Here is a 17,276-nt window from a genome sequence, read left to right as displayed (position 1 = left end):
TGCAAGTCTATAAATGTAATCCATCACATAAACAGAACCAAAGACAAAAACCACATGATTATCTCAATAGATGCAGAAAAGGCCTTTGACAAAATTCAGCAGCCCTTTGTACTAAAAACCCTCAATAAACTAGGAATCGATGGTATGTATCACAAAATAATAAGAACTATTTATGACAAACCCACAGCCAATATCATACTGAATGGGCAAAAACTGGAAGCATTCCCTTTGAAATCTGGCACTAGACAAGGATGCCCTCTCTCACCACTCCTATTCCATATAGTATTGGAAATTCTTGCCAGAGCAATCAGGCAATAATAAGAAATAAAGGGTATTCAATTAGGAAAAGAGGAATTCAAATTTTCTCTATTTGCTGATGACATGATTGTATATTTAGAAGACCCCGTCATCTCAGCCCCAAAGCTCCTGAAACTGATAAGCAACTTCAGCAAAGTCTCAGGATACAAAATCAATGTGCAGAAATCACAAGCATTCCTATGCACGAATAACAGACAGAGAGCCAAATCAAGAGGGAACTCCCATTCACAATTGCTACAAAGAGAATAAAATACCTAGGAATACAACTAACAAATAATATAAAGGGCCACCTCAAGGAGAACTACAAACCACTGCTCAACGAAATCAGAGAGGAAACAAACAGATGGAAAAACATTTCATGCTCATGGTTGGGAAGAATCAACATCGTGAAAATGGCCATACTGCCCAAAGTAATTTATAGATTCAATGCCATCCCCATCAAGCTATCAATGACCTTCTTCACAGAACTGGAAAAAACCACTTCAAACTTCTTATGGAACCAAAACAGAGCCCGCATAGCCAAGTCAATTCTAAGCAAAACAAACAAACAAAACAAAACAAAACAAAACAAAACAAAACACAAAGCTGGAGGCATCACACTGCCTGACTTCAAACTATACTACAAGGCTACAGTAATCAAAACAGCATGGTACTGATACCAAAACAGAGACATAGAGCAATGGAACAGAACAGAGGCCTCAGAAGCAACACCATACATCTACAGTCATCTGCTCTTTGACAAACCTAAGATAAAACAAGCAATGTGGAAAGGATTCCCTGTTCAATAAATGGTGTTGGGAAAATTGGCTAGCCATGTGCAGAAAGCAGAAACTAGACCCCTTCCTGACATCTTACACCAAAATTAACTCCAGATGGATTAAAGATCTAAACATGAGACCTAACACCATAAAAACCCTAGAAGAAAACCTAGGCAAAACCATTCAGGACATAGGCATAGGCAAGAACTTCCTGTCTAAAACACCAAAAACAATGGCAACAAAAGCCAAAATAGACAAATGGGATATAATTAAATTCCAGAGCTTCTGTATAGCAGCAGAAACAATCATTAGAGCAAACTGGCAACCAATAGAATGGGAAAAAATTTCTGAGATCTACCCATTTGACAAAGGGCTGATATCCAGAATCTACAAAGAACCGAAACAGAATTACAAGAAAAAAACAAACCCATTCAAAAGTGAGCAAAGGATATGAATAGACATTTTACAAAAGAAGACATTGATGAGGCCAAAAAACATATGAAAAAATGCTCATCATCACTGGTCATTAGAGAAATGCAAATCAAAACCACATTGAGGTACCATCTCACACCAGTTAGAATGGCAATCATTAAGAAACCTGAAGACAAAAGATGCTGGAGAGGATGTGTAGTAATAGGAACACTTTTACACTGTTGGTGGGAGTGTAAATTAGTTCAGTCATTGTGGAAGACAGTGTAGTGATTCCTCAAGGACCTAGAAATAGAAGTACCATTTGACCCAGAAATTCCAATTCTTTGGTGTATACCCAAAGAATTATATATTGTTCTGTTATAAAGACACATGCACACATATTTTCATTGCAGCACTGTTTACAATAGCAAAGACCTGAAACCAACCCAAATGTTCATCATTGATAGACTGGATAAAGAAAATGTGGCACATATACACCACAGAATACTATGGAGCCGTAAAAAATGATGAGTTTGTGTCCTTCATAGGGACATGGATGGATCTGGAAACCATCATTTTCAGCAAACTGATACAAGAACAGAAAACCAGACACCATATGTTATCACTCGTAGGCGGGTGTTGAACAATTAGAACACGTGGACACAGGGAGGGAAGCATCACTCACTGTGGTCAGTAGGTGGGGCTAGGGGAGGGACAGTGGGGGTGGGGAGGGATAATGAGATTAGAAGTACCAGATATAGGTGTTGGGGGACGAAGGCAGCAAACCACTTTGCCATGTATGTACCTATGCAACAATCCTGCATGATCTGCACATGTACCCCAGAACCTAAAGTACAATAAATTAAAATAAATAAATAAATAAATTAACGCCAATCTTTGCCAATGTCTGTAAGGGTTTTTCCAATGTTACATTCTAGAATTTTTATAGTTTTTTAATTTTTGTATTTTCTCAGAATTAAGTCCTTAATCTATCTTGAGTTGATTTTTGTATAAGGTGAGAGATGAGAATCCAGATTTATTCTCCTACATGTGGCTAGCTGATTATCCCAGCACAGTTTGTTGAAAAGTGTTTCCTCTCCCCACTATATGTTTGGTTTGCTTTGTGGAAGATCAGTTGGCTGTAAGCCTTAGGGTTTATTTCTTTGTTCTCTATTCTGTTCCATTGGTGTGTGTGCATATTTTTATACTAGTACCATGCTGTTTTGGTGACTATGGCCTTATAATATAATTTGAAATCAGATTGTGTGATGCCTCCAGACTTGTTCATTTTGCTTAGTCTTGCTTTGGCTATGTGAGCTCTTTTTTGGTTCCATATGAATTTTAGAGTTGTTTTTCTAACTCTGTCAAGAATGATGGAGGTATTTTGATGGGAATTGTGTTAAATTTGTAGATTACTTCTGGCAATCTGATCACTCTCACAATATTGATTCTACCCATCCATGAGCATGGGTGCATTTCCATTTGTTTCTGTTGTCTTTGATTTCTTTCAGCAGTGTTTTGTAGTTTTCCTTGTAGAGGTCTTTCAACTGCTTGGTTAGGTATATTCTTAAGAATTTTATATTTTTGCAGCTATTGTAAAAGGGGTTGATTTTTTATTTGATTATCTACTAGGTTGCTATTGGTGTATAGAAGAGCTACAAATTTTTGTACATTGATTTTGTATCCAGAAACTTTGTTAAATTCTTTTATCAGTTTTAAGAGCTTTCTGGAGGTATCTTTAGAGCTTTTGAGGTAAATGGTTATATTATCATCAAAGAGTGACAGTTTCACTTCCTCTTTACAGATTTGGATGCCCTTTATTTATTTATCTTGTCTGATTTATCTGGCTAGGACTTCTGGTGCTGTGTTGAAGAGAAGTTGTGAGAGTGGGCATCCTTGTCATGTTCCAGTTCTCAGAGGGAATGCTTTCAACTTTTCCCCATTCAATATTATGTTGGCTATGGGTTTGTCATATATTGCTTTTATTACATTGAGGTATGTCCCTTGTATGCAGATTTTTTTCTGAGAGTTTTAATCATAAATGTATGCTGGATTTTGTTGAATGCTTTTTCTGCATCTATGGAGATAATCATGTGGTTTTTGTTCTTAATTCTGTTTACAGTGGTATGTCACATTTATTGACTTGCTTATGTTAAACCATTCCTGAATCCCTGGCATGAAACCCACTTGATTATGCTTGATTATCTTTTTGATATGTTATTGGATTTAGTTAACTAGTATTTTGTTAAGGATTTTAGCACCTATGTTCATCAGGAATATTGGTCTGTAGTTTTATATTTGCACATGTCCTTTACTGATTTTCGTATTAGGTTAATGCTGGCTTCATAGAATGAATTAGGGAGGCTCCTGTCTTTCTCTATCATGTGGAATAGTGTCAATAGGATTGGTATTGAATGTCTGGTAGAATTCTACTGTGAATCCATCTGGTCCTGGACTCTTTTTTTCTTGGGAATTTTTTAATTACCATTTCAATCTCACTACTTGCTATTAGTCTGTTCAAGGTATCTGATTCCTCTTGAATGAAGCTAGGAAGGCTGTATTTTTCCAGGAATTTATGCATCTCTTTTAGGTTTTCTAGTTTATGCATGTAAAATGTTCATAGTAACCTTGAATGATCTTTTGTATTTCTGTGCCGTCAGTTGCAGTATCTCTTGTTTTGTTTCTTATTGAGGTAATTTGGATTTTCTCTCTTCTTTTCTTGGTTAATATTGCTAATGATCCAGAACCAGTTTTTGTTTCATTTATCTTTTGTATTTTCTTTTTGTTTGCTTGTTTCAATTTTATTTAGTTCTGCTCTGGTTATTTCCTTTCTTCTACTAGATTTGGGTTTGGTTTGTTCTTGTTTCTCTAGCTCCTTGGGGTGTGATCTTAGAATGTCAGTTTGTGCTCTTTCAGTCTTTTTGATGTAGGTGTCTAGGGCTATTAACTTTCCTCTTAGCACCACCTTTGCTGTATCCCAAAGGTTTTGATAGGTTGTGTCACTATTGTTCCTGATTAAATGATTTAATATTATCTTTGGATTGTTTATCTTCAGGTAATTTGACATGAATAACTTTGTGTTGTTTTTCTTCAGTTCTTATTAAAACCCCTCATTACCTATATATCTCTTAGGTGATGATGTTTCTGTGTAGAAAAATAGGAATTGCGTTTTGTAAAGCCTTCTTCTCATTCTATAATATCTTTGTAGGAGGCTTTTAATCCTTTTTTATTGTCCTAAGACTAAAATATTTGTTACTGATATGTTCATAAAAATATTAAAAATGATATTCATAAAAATTAGTAAATTTTATCAGAAAAATAAAATCTCTGAAATAATCAAATAAAAAAACATACTAACTGATACTAAGAACTCAATATATAAGCTTAAATATAAATTATACACAGCAAAGGAAAAGGTAAATAAACTTAAAGAAAGTAGAAGATGTCTTTAGGAAAGCATGAAGAGAAATAAAAAGATAAAAAGATATGGAAGTGAATGTAAGAAATATATGGGTCATGGTGAAAATATTTATATATGTTTTGAATCCCAGTAAAAAAGCATGACAGAATAGACAAAAGCAATATTTGAAGTGGTTCTCATTAATAATTCTCCAGAACTGATGAGAGACATAAAAAGTGCTAGTTAAATGAAGTGTAGGAACCCCAAACACATAGTCATATCTTAATGACACAGCTAAAAATCACAGATAAATAATACTAAAAGCACCAAAGACAAAAAAGACATAATCTTCAAATGGTTAACATTCAATCATAACTGTCTATTTAACAGCAAGGTTGTAAGTCAGAAAACAACACTATGACAACTTTATTGTGCAGAAAGGAAACAACTGCCAGCATCAAATTCTATAACTAGCAGCATTATTTTTCAAAAATGAAGGTGAAGTGAGAATATTTCAGGAAGACAAAAATCAGATTTCCTAGCCAGTGGACATGCACCACATAAAATACTAAATTAGTTTTGCTAAAAGAAGGAAAATTATCCCTGATAAAAACACAAGAATGGAAGAAAACAAGGAATACAGGAAAAGAGAAATAGATGGATAAATATAAATGAATTGAAGAAAAAAAGATATACAGGGAATGAGAAATAAATGGGTAAATGTAAATAAATATGGACCACACAAACCATAATAATCTCATCTGTGGAATTAAAATATATAACAATAATAATACAAGACATTAGAGGAATAAAATAAAAATGCTGCAAGATCTTGTGAATTGTTTTACTTATTTATGCTGTGATCTTTATCATTTTCTTTCTTCTTTTTATGAGTTTAATTTCTTCTTTTCCTGGTTTGTTAAGATGAGCTTGCAGGTTATTTACATGAGACTTTTAAAATTCTAATGTAACCATGTAGTTCTATAAATTTCTAGTTTGTTTTAGTTATAGCCCAGATATTTTAATATATTGTGTTTTCATTTAGTTCAAAATACATTTTTACTGTTATTTTAATTTATTTATTTTGACCTGTTGGTTATTTAAAGGTCCATTATTTTGTTTCTAAATAATGGAAATAAAGTATTCAGATATTCTTTCTGAAGAATACTGTAGACTTGTTTTGCTGTTATGTGTGCATTGAACACATGAAGAGACGGATAATAGATATATCGATAAATAGATACAAATGATTCTCATTATTTGTAACAGTTATGTTCTATAATGTTGCTTCAAACACTGAATAAGTGAATGATTAACTACTGCTCCTAGAGGAAATACAGGTTACTGAGTCTCTGGTCATATCTTTGCTAAAGAATCAATATGTAACATTGTTTTGCTTGTGTTTCTACTTAAAGTCACCTTATTTGATATATATTGTTGATCCATTTACATTGAACTTATTGCCAACAGTGTTCTAACTCATGCCTACAGCTTACCTAACACACATATTGTTTCCATAACGCACATCATGGCCCTCCTGTACTTAGTAGCACTAGAAAGCACTTCAACACTACATTTGGGGCATTTTAAATGGCAAAATCACCAACAAAAAGCACAGCTAAAACTATGGTACTAAATAGACTGAAAAGAATACTTGTTTACAGTATGAAAACTGAAAGAAGGCAGATCTTCTCCTTGCTGAGATGTGACTCAAAATTTTACTGCTCTGCACATGCCTGTAATGACTGAGAAAGAGCAGCTGGTATTAATTTTAGGGTTACAAATAAATTTTAGTAAGTAGAAAAATTTGCAAATATTGAATCTGCAAATAATATAGGTCTACTGCATTAATATTGGAACTATCATTAAATTGAGGCATCTGAAACTTTATGGTTAAGACTTACGGTTGTAGATTGCAGGTTCCCTGTGAATTCTGAAAGTGACTGTTCTGTCACCAGATACAGTGGGCTCTTCCTGGACAGAAGATATTTTTTGCTTGGAAGGCTTTTCTTGGTTTAGCTTATAGGATTCTCTGTGCCTTTCAGTAATTCTCACAGTTTACTTTCCTCTTTAGGATTTCTAGACAACCTCCACATAATCCTTTTTATTCCTAAAGACGGAAATAAAAAATACATTCTTGTTTTGTTCTTTCACAATAGATTTTGATGTCCATTACTCATAAGCCATTAGAAAAATAAAAAATAGTATTTTTTTCAGAAGGAAAGGAACAATTTAATCCTTCAACTCTCACAGCAGGCTAATGGCACTACTTATTTTCTATCTTGCAATGCAGCAAAGAAAAATAATAAAAAGGAAAATATCTAGGTTTCCATATTAAAACACAGTGAATATTTATATCTCGAAGCACATTTTCTTTTAGGGAAATTCCAAAAGTACTTATAAAAAGAACACACACACACACACACACACACACACACACACACACACACACACACATATATATTCATCCACATATATATGTATACACACATATGTATATACTTTATAATATTTTCAATTAAGATTTTTGGAGAAGCAGGGTATAACCCAGAAGACTAGGTCACATTAATAAAATGTGAAAGTTCATAAAGTCAGCTTGTAATATATAAAATGTTTAATTTGAATTTGCATTAAATTCTTGGGTAATTTCAAATATATATATATATATATGTGAGAGAAAACAATCATTCTCTGTATAAAATATATAAAATATATTTAATATATACATAAATTTTTATACATAAAAATATATAAATATATATTTTATACAGAGAATGATTTTTTTGGGAGGATCATTTGATGATTTATAATTCCCAAATTGCTGTTCAAAATGATTTTACTTGAAAACCTCCCTTCAAATCACTCATAGGTAAATAATCACTCATAGGTAAATTCATTCATAGGTAAATAATTGAAGCTTTCTGGTTTTCTTAAAATAGAATGGTTTTGCCAATGTTTAAATACCAGTAAATATTCACAATTTTATATGTTTTGTGGAAAAATGACTATAGTTCAAAGGAAATCTTAATTCCATGAATAATTACCTTTTTTATACTTTTGAAAAATCATTCAATATCACTGGAGCACTCTACTTTTGGACTTGGTATCTGGAAGTGTTACAATGTGCAGCACTGGCTCATTATATATTCTTTTCCTTTTAAAGAATTTAATGATCTTAAATTTATAATGTATAGGCAAATTCTAGTCTTAGCAAATATTCATTAATCTGTCAACATTTTTCTTCATTTCTTTGGACATGCAAGAAAATTAAACCAGTAAAGCAAGCTGAGAGGGTGTTAAAATGCAGATTGGAGAGGAAGGACTATGTCCTCTTAAAAGCAGCTTTTAGCATGGGCATTAGAATATCACCAATCATAAACTGCACATCCTTGAATATCATATAATATTAGTCAAGCTATTTTGAAGAATTTGTGACTAGCATTTTTCTATTTTTTGAGATGAAATCTTGTTCTGTCTCCCAGGCTGGAGCACAGTGGCACCCTCTTGGGTCACTTCAACCTCCGCCTCTAGGTTTCAAGCGATTCTCGTGCTTCGGCCTCCCTAGTAGCTGGAATTACAAGCACATGCCACCATGCCTGGCTAATTTTTGTATTTTAAGTAGAGATGAGGTTTGGCCATGCTGGCCAGGCTAGTCTTGAACTCCAGACTTCAGTAGATCCACCAGCCTTAGCCTCCCAAAATGCTGGGATTACAGGCATGAGCCACCATGCCTGATCCAATATGCCTGTCCATATTTTTGATCTCTTCATACACAAATATACTCTTGGTAATCCCAACTGTCTTAGTTTTCTCAGGCCACAATACCAAACCACCATACATTGGTGGCTTATAAACAACAGAAATGTATTTTTTTACAGTTATGGAGGCTGAGAAATTCTAGATCAATATGCTGGCAGATCCAGTGTTTAATGAGGCCTACTTCCTGATTCACAGATGGCACCTTTTAGCTATGTCCTCACATGGTGGAAGGGGCAAGGTAGCTCTCAGAGTATCTTCTATAAGGGCCTCACTCTTATTCATGAGGACTCTCTCAGGGGCTATGTACCTGCCAAAGATGCCACTTCTTAATATCATCGCAATTACTATTGTGATGATAGTAATTGCAATGATATTCACATTCACAAAATTCATTTAATGAGTGAATTTTGGGAGGATACCAACATTCAGGCTATAGCACCAATGGCTTATTTTACTTTATATAGCTAATGTTTTTGTTAGTAATGAAAGTGCATAAATACATGCACATGAACATATTAGCAACAATAAATCAGTCATTACCTCAAGAATTCAAATCTTGCATGTTACATTTAAAAAAATACATTGTCTTTATTATTTGTTATATCATAAAGTGTCGTATAACTGGTACAGTATACAAACAGCAGTAAAAGAATGATTCATAAATCAGAATCATTCCCAGAAATGACTGTTATAATTCTTCCACAATCAAGAATCAAACATACAGATCTGTCAAACAAAATGCTAAAGCAGAGTTTCAAATTGTGAGACAGTATCCTTAGAAAGCCATTGTAATGAAGTAGCTTTTAAAAATTAGTTTTTAAAGGGCTTAGACTATTTAGTTCAATTATTTTCCCCTACCTATAAAAGAAAGCTCTAATCAATTTGCTTTTATAACTTTTATATTTTACATTTTACAAAAGAGGTGTACGTTGACTGCAGAATACTTGAAAATAGGCATAAGAAAATGAAAAAATGAACTAAAGTCCCCTCCTTCTTATTATTTTTCCTCTTCCTCTTCCTCTACCTCTTCTTCTTCTTCTTTTTTTTGAGATGGAGTTTCACTCTTGTTGCCCAGGATGGAGTGCAGTGGAGCAATCTTGGCTCACTGAAATCTCTGCCTCTCAGGTTCAAGTGATTCTCCCATCTCAGCCTCCCAAGTAGCTGGGATTACAGGCATATGCCACCACACCTGGCTAATTGTGTATTTTTAGTAGAGATGGGGTTTCTCCATGTTGGTCAGGTTGGTCTCAAACTCTGGACCTCAGGTGATCCACCTGCCTAGACCTCCCAAAGTGCGGGGATTACAGGTGTGAGCCACCATTCCCAGCCTGAACCAAAGTCCCCTATAAGTCCACTACCTTGAAAAGAGACCCTCTTAGAATTAGGAATATATAATCTCATTCTATGGTAAGAGCGAGAAAGAGAACACATTTTTTATGTAGAATTTTTCTTTTTTATAGGCACATATGCTGTGTGGCTATATTATAATTTATCTGTAAAATACCACATTTATTATTAAATAGCTGTTTTCAGTGTTTTACTATTATCAACAGTGCTTCAGTGAGTATTCCTGTCGCTAACACTTTGACTATATTTGTAATTAAGTACAGATCACAAAGCAAAACATTTAAAAAAGTTGTTGATACATTTTGATACATATGCCAATTACATCAATTAATACATACTTCAAAATTGCTTCTTCAGCAAACTACATTTTCAACAAAAATAAAAAAACTCTCCTTTTCCACAAGCACTTCCCAAAGTTTGATATTAGTATTAAAATTATATTTAAAGATATTTTAATTAGCATTGATTTAAATAAACAAGAGGTTAAATATTTACATGTTTATTCATTATATTTAATATTTCAAATTTTCTAATTTTATCCTTTATGCATCATGATCCATTTGCTAGTGGGTATTAATCTAGTCTTTATAGTTTTATGTAAAGTCTTTGATTATGAGCATATTGGTTTTTCATCCATTTTACTTTACTTTCTCAAGCCAATTATTTGGCTATTTACTTTTCACATTATGTAAACTATTTCATAATCTAGGACAAAATATATACATATACACACAAAATTAGTTTTCTCTCACTTTTGGTGACTTTTCTTTTGCTGTAAAGATTCTCATCTAATTATGCAATTTCCTTTTATCTTTTAAAAATATTTTCAAGTTCACATCAACATTGCTAATTGAGCTACAATTTATTTTTGTGTTAGTGTTATGTGGAGATTGAAACTTTTATCTTTATTGACTAATCCACCTTTTTGTAATAGAAAATGTTGGATTTGTCCAAAATTGTAAAAATTCCAAGGTCTGTTTTTGAAGTTTGCTCCATAGATGCATACACCAGCTCACATAGGCCTTTCTATATCCCCTTTCTTAACATTTAAACAGGTAAATATTAATAAGAGTCTTTTAACCTTGTTTTACTATTGACTAATGGCACAGTTGTATCAATGAGTGCTTCCATTGGAATAAAGAAAATTAAGCATTCAGATAATTAAGATTATCAGAGAATAAGCTTGAAAAGTTAGACTAATTAGCTCTGTGTTTCCACTCAGCCTCATAATCACAGAAAAATTATTTACTTAAAAAAATTCAAATCCATACCAGGATGTCCCCCACCTTGCTCTTACTCCGCCTCCCACTCTCTTTTTCATTGCTCTCACAAGACTTTCTCATTTGTGGGCCCCAAAGATTAGCTCTGAAAAGCTGTATTGCCTCAGTGTCTTCTTTTGTCACTTTTGACACTGATTGACCCTATCTGACTCAAGGAGATAATAATATACTGCTTTAGTCTTATTCTTTTCATTGCTTTCTCTGTGACAAAAGAAAAGGTTATTACCTTCTTGATAAAAGTTTGAACTAACGTCTGTGTGGGCAAAATACAAAACTAGAGAGAAATGGCTCAACATGCTTTCAGGATTTTCCTTTTTCTAAGAGGTTATGTGCTTAAATACATGAATTGTACTTTCTCATTATGCTCATCACGTTATTGTATCTACAGAGATGTGCATATATGAATTTCCAGGAAATTTTATCTGGGAAATATGAATAAATCTGATAAAAAAGGGGCTGGTGCTTCATAACACTAATGGACTCAAATGACGTTTCCATGTTACATAGCATACATTTTAGTTGTGTTTTCTACTTATGAAATTTTTAGTGCCATAGTGTTAACAGTATTTATTTTGTAAATGCTTATTGCAAAATACACTAGGACAATTAAGTATGACTTTAAAATAATAAATCACCTATTTGATACTTGATTCTGATGTTCTCTTTCTATTGATCAGGTGCCAAAATAGAGGATTCAAAGTGAAAGACACTTGGGGAGTAAAAGTTGAAGGGGACGACATAGCAGAAAACCACTACCATGGTAGGTTCAGTGAAGTTCAGTCTGTCTCCCTTTCTTTCTAGGCTGCTACCTTTCTCCCATCTGACATGATTTTGCACTCCTCCTAATTCTGGTTCTTGAATCCATTTTGCCCCAAGCTTTAGAAAACCCTTCGTTGCATGTGGGTTTTCTTCTCCAGCTAATTCTCAGAATCTGTGTTGCTGCTAGCCAGACCTTTGCATTTGCCAATGACTCAGTTGACTTTCTGAACTCTAGCTTATTGGTGACTGAGTGCTTTCCTCTAATCCTCCCCCTTGTAGCAGTCTGCAGTGTTTATTGTTCCCTTCTTTGTGTCCATTTGTAGTCAATGTTTAGCTCCCTCTTACAACAGCTGCACCTATGTTGCCGCAAATGACATTATTTCATTCTTTTTATGGTGCATAGTATTCCTTGCTGTACATGTATCACATTTTCTTTAACCAATCCATGTCTGCTGAGCACTGTAGCCTGATCCCACGTTTGCTATTGTGTGAATAGCACTAAGATGAACATATGAGTGTATGTGCCTTTTGGCACAATGATTTATTTTTCTTTTGGTATATACGCAGTAGTGGGATTGCTGGGATAAATGGTAACTGTTTTAAGTTCTTTGAGAAATATCCAAACTGCTTTCCACAGTGGCTGAACTAATTTATGTTCCCAGCAAAAGTGTATAAGCACTCCTTTTATTCTGTTGCCTTGCCAGCCTCTGTTATTTTTTGATTTTTTAATACTAGTTATTCTGACTAGTGTGAAATGGTATCTCATTGTGGTTTTATTTTTCATTTCTCTGATGATTAGTGATAATAAGCATTTTTTCACGTTTGTTGGCTGCATGTATGACTTCTGCATGTATGAGAAGTGTCTGTTCATGTCCTTATTTTTTATTATTTTTTATTTTTGCTTGTTGATGTGTTTATATTTCTTTTAGATTCCAGGTATTTGACATTTGTTAGATGCATGGTTTGCAAGTATTTTCTCCTGTTCTGTAGGTTGTCTACTTATTCTATTGACAATTTATTTTGCTGTGCAGAAATTATTTAGTTTAATGGAGTACCACTTGACAATTTTTGTTTTTGTTCCAATTGCTTTCAGGGACTTAGCCATAAATTCTTGTCAAGGCCAATGTCGAGAAGGGAATGTCCTAGATTTTCTTTTAGAATATTTATAGTTTGAGGTCTTACATTTAAATCTTTAATGATTTTAAGGTGTGTGGCTTTATTTCTGGGTTCTCTCTTCTGTTGCATTTGTCTGTGTGTCCATTTTTGTACCAGCACCATCCTGTTTTGGTTACTGTAGTCTTACTGTATAGTTTGAGATTCGATAGTGTGATGCTTCTATGTTCGTTCTTTTGCTTAGGATTGTTTTGAGTATTTGGGTTCTTTTTGGTTCCTTATGAAGCTTAGATTATGTTTTTCTAATTCTGTAAAAAATGATGTTGATAGTTTGATAGGAACAGTGTTGAATCTGTAAATTGCTTTGGACAGTATGGTCATTTTAATAATATTGATTCTTTTCATCCATGAGCAGGAATGTTTTTCCATTTTTTAGTGTCATCTCTGATTTCTTTCAGCAGTAGTTTATAGTTCTTGTAAAGGACTTTCACCTTTTTGGTTAGTGGTATTCCTAGATATTTCATTGTGTGTGTGTGTATGTGTGTGTGTGTGTGTGTGTGTGTGTGGCTATTGTAAATGGTATTGTGATTTTAATTTGGCCCTCAGCTTGAAAGTTATTACTGCATAGAAATGCTACTAATTCTTGTACATGATTTTACACCTTGAAACTTTGCAAAAGTTATCAATTTTTTTCTTTGTCTTAAAAAAATAGAGCCCAACAATCCTTTTCAGAATTATTTTGTACATAATTGAAATTCCTTTGATATTTTTAACTAAGCTAGTCTGAGTATTAGAAATGGAAGAAATATAAACTATTCCTATTCACACACAAAAATGAATGTATTAGATTTCAGGAGAAAAACTGATGGCTATGCCTAATACCTAGAAATAATATTGAAAAATAAAATAATCTGCAGTTTGTCTGGAAAAAAAGGGAAGAAACCATGCTAAAGAAAGCTATTTCTGTCCTCTGAATTAAAGGCTATGTGTTAAAAATTTTAAAACCTGAAAATTTAATAGCATTCACTTTTTATAAAAAAAGTTTATAGATTAATCCTAATTTACTTCTCATTTTTTTCTAGAACATTTTTTTTCAGTGATTTAGAATATCTGTATATTAATTTCATTTATTTCTAACATGCCTTGTATCAAAAAGTTTATAATTAATTGTTTTGACTAAATCATATCTCATTAGTTACACATTTTGATTTTTTTCCTCTATTAGATACCATACTAGCTACATTTTGACTAAATATTCAATCCATTTTGTATTTTTAATGCAAAGTCTTTTTAGCAATGATTTTTTAGTGTTACGAAGTTCAAGATTATAATATAGTAATTTTCTTCACCTAAAACATGAACTATTGTACTTTCATCAACAGGGAACATGAGTTAAAATACACGTCAGTAGTAGCTCCAATGCAAAGAGAATGTTTTTTGCATGCAATATGTGAAAATGTATCTGTATCTATATCTGTATTTGTATCAATCTCTCTCTTTCCAGATATTTTACCGTTTTACTTGTTTTTACGTAGCACTTATAACTTCCTAACATATTATGTACTTTATTTATTTATCATATTTATTTTTATTTACTGCTTTTCCTGCTATGAAAATGTCCTTATGTGAGCAGAGATCTTTACATATGTAAACTTTTATATCTCTTTCTATATATACATGCGACTCTAATGGCTTCTGGAGTTCGTTTTGCATTTTTGGGGATTCAAGGCAAAATTAAGGAAATTATTTAAACAGTTAAAGTTCCCTTTCAACTCAATTTATATTCATTTGATTATCAAACAATGATAGAAATATTAAGAATTTTATAATATTAGAACAACTAAGAATGATAGAGCAGATAAGAGAGAAAACTCTGTGTGAATTGATACAAAAGATCATTCATAATCAGCAACCAGTTAGACTAGGGAAATCACATAGATTAATCAAGTTTGAAAATTTTGATTAATGGAAAGCAGAGAAATCAAGATTATCTGGTCTTATAATATGGGTTTAAGAAAAAAGAATGATTTCTAAGGGTGTAATGTATTAGCCATATTCACCATGACTATACCATAATATTCATATTCTCACTATATCCAACATTTATATACTAATTTCATTTAAATAATTTTTAAATGGTGCCTAAAGAAGCTTCCTTCTCAAGAAATCACTCTTTATAATGATATACTTTCTAAGTTTGAAAGTAATAATATGAAAATCAGAGAAAAAATAAATAAGTACTTTATAGACAGTGTTTGATATGATAAAGAAAATTTGCACTGGACAAGTTAAACAGTCAAGGAAGACTGTTCAATATTAACTGCAATGTGTGAGAGAAATTGAACTCAACTCCACTGAAACAGAGGGCAGGAGAGTTTTCAAGTATTGGAATGAGCCAGTGGAAAAGTACTAGATGATATTGGAGAGGAGATTAGTCAATTTGACTATGCCATCTCTATTTGCTACTCTGCATTTATCTATCCGACTTAGACTCTTACACGTCCACAGAGACTGGGAGATGAGGATGCTGTTTCCTTGATGATTATATATTTGAAAGTGTTGTCTCCTATTTCTTCAGAAAGACATTATTGGCCTGTAAAAGCAGTAAGCAGCTAGAGGAAGATTTATATTTTAGAGGGGCAGAGAAAGAAATTACAATTACAACTTTTCTAAAGCAAATGCTCTAAGAAAAGAAAGGCCAGGGACATATATTTAGGAAAGTTGTCTAAAGTTTGGTCAAGCTGAGGGAAGCATTTAGTCTGTCTTGGTCAGACATATGATACTGCGGCTGGGATCCCAGGCACTTGTCACCACCATTATGTCTGTCTGTCTCTCATTTTCTTTCTTTTCTTATAACAGCAAATATTTGCAATTCAGAGAAAACCATTCATTTGTTGTGGCCTGTTCAACAGATGAAAAGCTAAGTATGTAACCCCAATGCAGGAATTATATTCAAAAACGTTTTAATTTTTTCATAGTGTTCAGTGTTACACATTAGAAATACAGCACATGGACATGCCTGATTAGAATCCTCAAAAACAAAAATCTTAAAAGGATTTCTTAATGCCATGTATTACCAACATAGGAACTCCATTATTTATGGTAGAAATTCAAAGTACATACGTGTGTGTGTATGTGTCTGTATGTATATATGTGAATGTGTATATATATATATATATATGCATGCATAATTATACACACATGATTATACGTTTATACATATTCACAATTATATATATATGTTAAAAATATATAATTATATATAGATAGATATAATTTGTTAGACATTGACATTCTATTTGCTAACTCAGAATAATTTGGAAATGTTAAAATAGCCAACATAAGGACTATATCCAAGCCTTTGTTTACCTGGTATGCAGAGCTGGAATTTAGTAATAACTCTTGCCATATCCGGTTCAATTGGACAAAAACAAGCAAATGTATAATAAAAATGTGCAATATAGTACATGACAAAGTAAGAAATTATATCTTTATATGTAATTGTGTATATATATATATATATATATATCTACCTATCTATGTAATTATATGCTATTCATTATAAATACATAATTATAGATACATATGATGTTTTCTGTTAAATAGTTACATTATTTAAAGAGGAAGGTATATACTTACAATTTCCAATTATTAACATTTTGTTTGCTTTTTGTAAGTAACTTGCAAATATTGTATAATCAAATAGGTATCAACTATGAGAATAATCAGATTTTAATTTAAAGTTTGTCTAGTTATCGAAAGAAACATATGCGTATTTTATTTCCTACTTTTGCTTCGGTTATTCAGAAATTCAGGTGGTTCAATTTAATGTTTAATTATTACTCTTAGGAGTTGATATATTTGCTTGTTTTGCATCACTGATTCTAAACAGCCAAGGAAAGGTAAGCCTCCCTTGGAAGTTCTTAGAGTCTCCATGTTCATGAAATTTGTCATCAAATTATTGCATAAGTAAAAAGCTTGAGAAACCCTTTATTTCTGTTTCATTTTCTAAAAATTTAACAGCCTTGTTATGACTTATTGATTTATCTTATTTTCAGAAGATCAATTTATGTTATATGTTCTTTACTTCAGTAACATATACTTTCCCTTGAAATGTTCAACTTAATATAA

This window comes from Cebus imitator, unplaced genomic scaffold, assembly GCF_001604975.1.
Source record: "Cebus imitator isolate Cc_AM_T3 unplaced genomic scaffold, Cebus_imitator-1.0 Scaffold22, whole genome shotgun sequence".
Classification (NCBI taxonomy): domain Eukaryota; kingdom Metazoa; phylum Chordata; class Mammalia; order Primates; family Cebidae; genus Cebus; species Cebus imitator.
Note: the sequence above shows the minus strand (reverse complement) of the source record.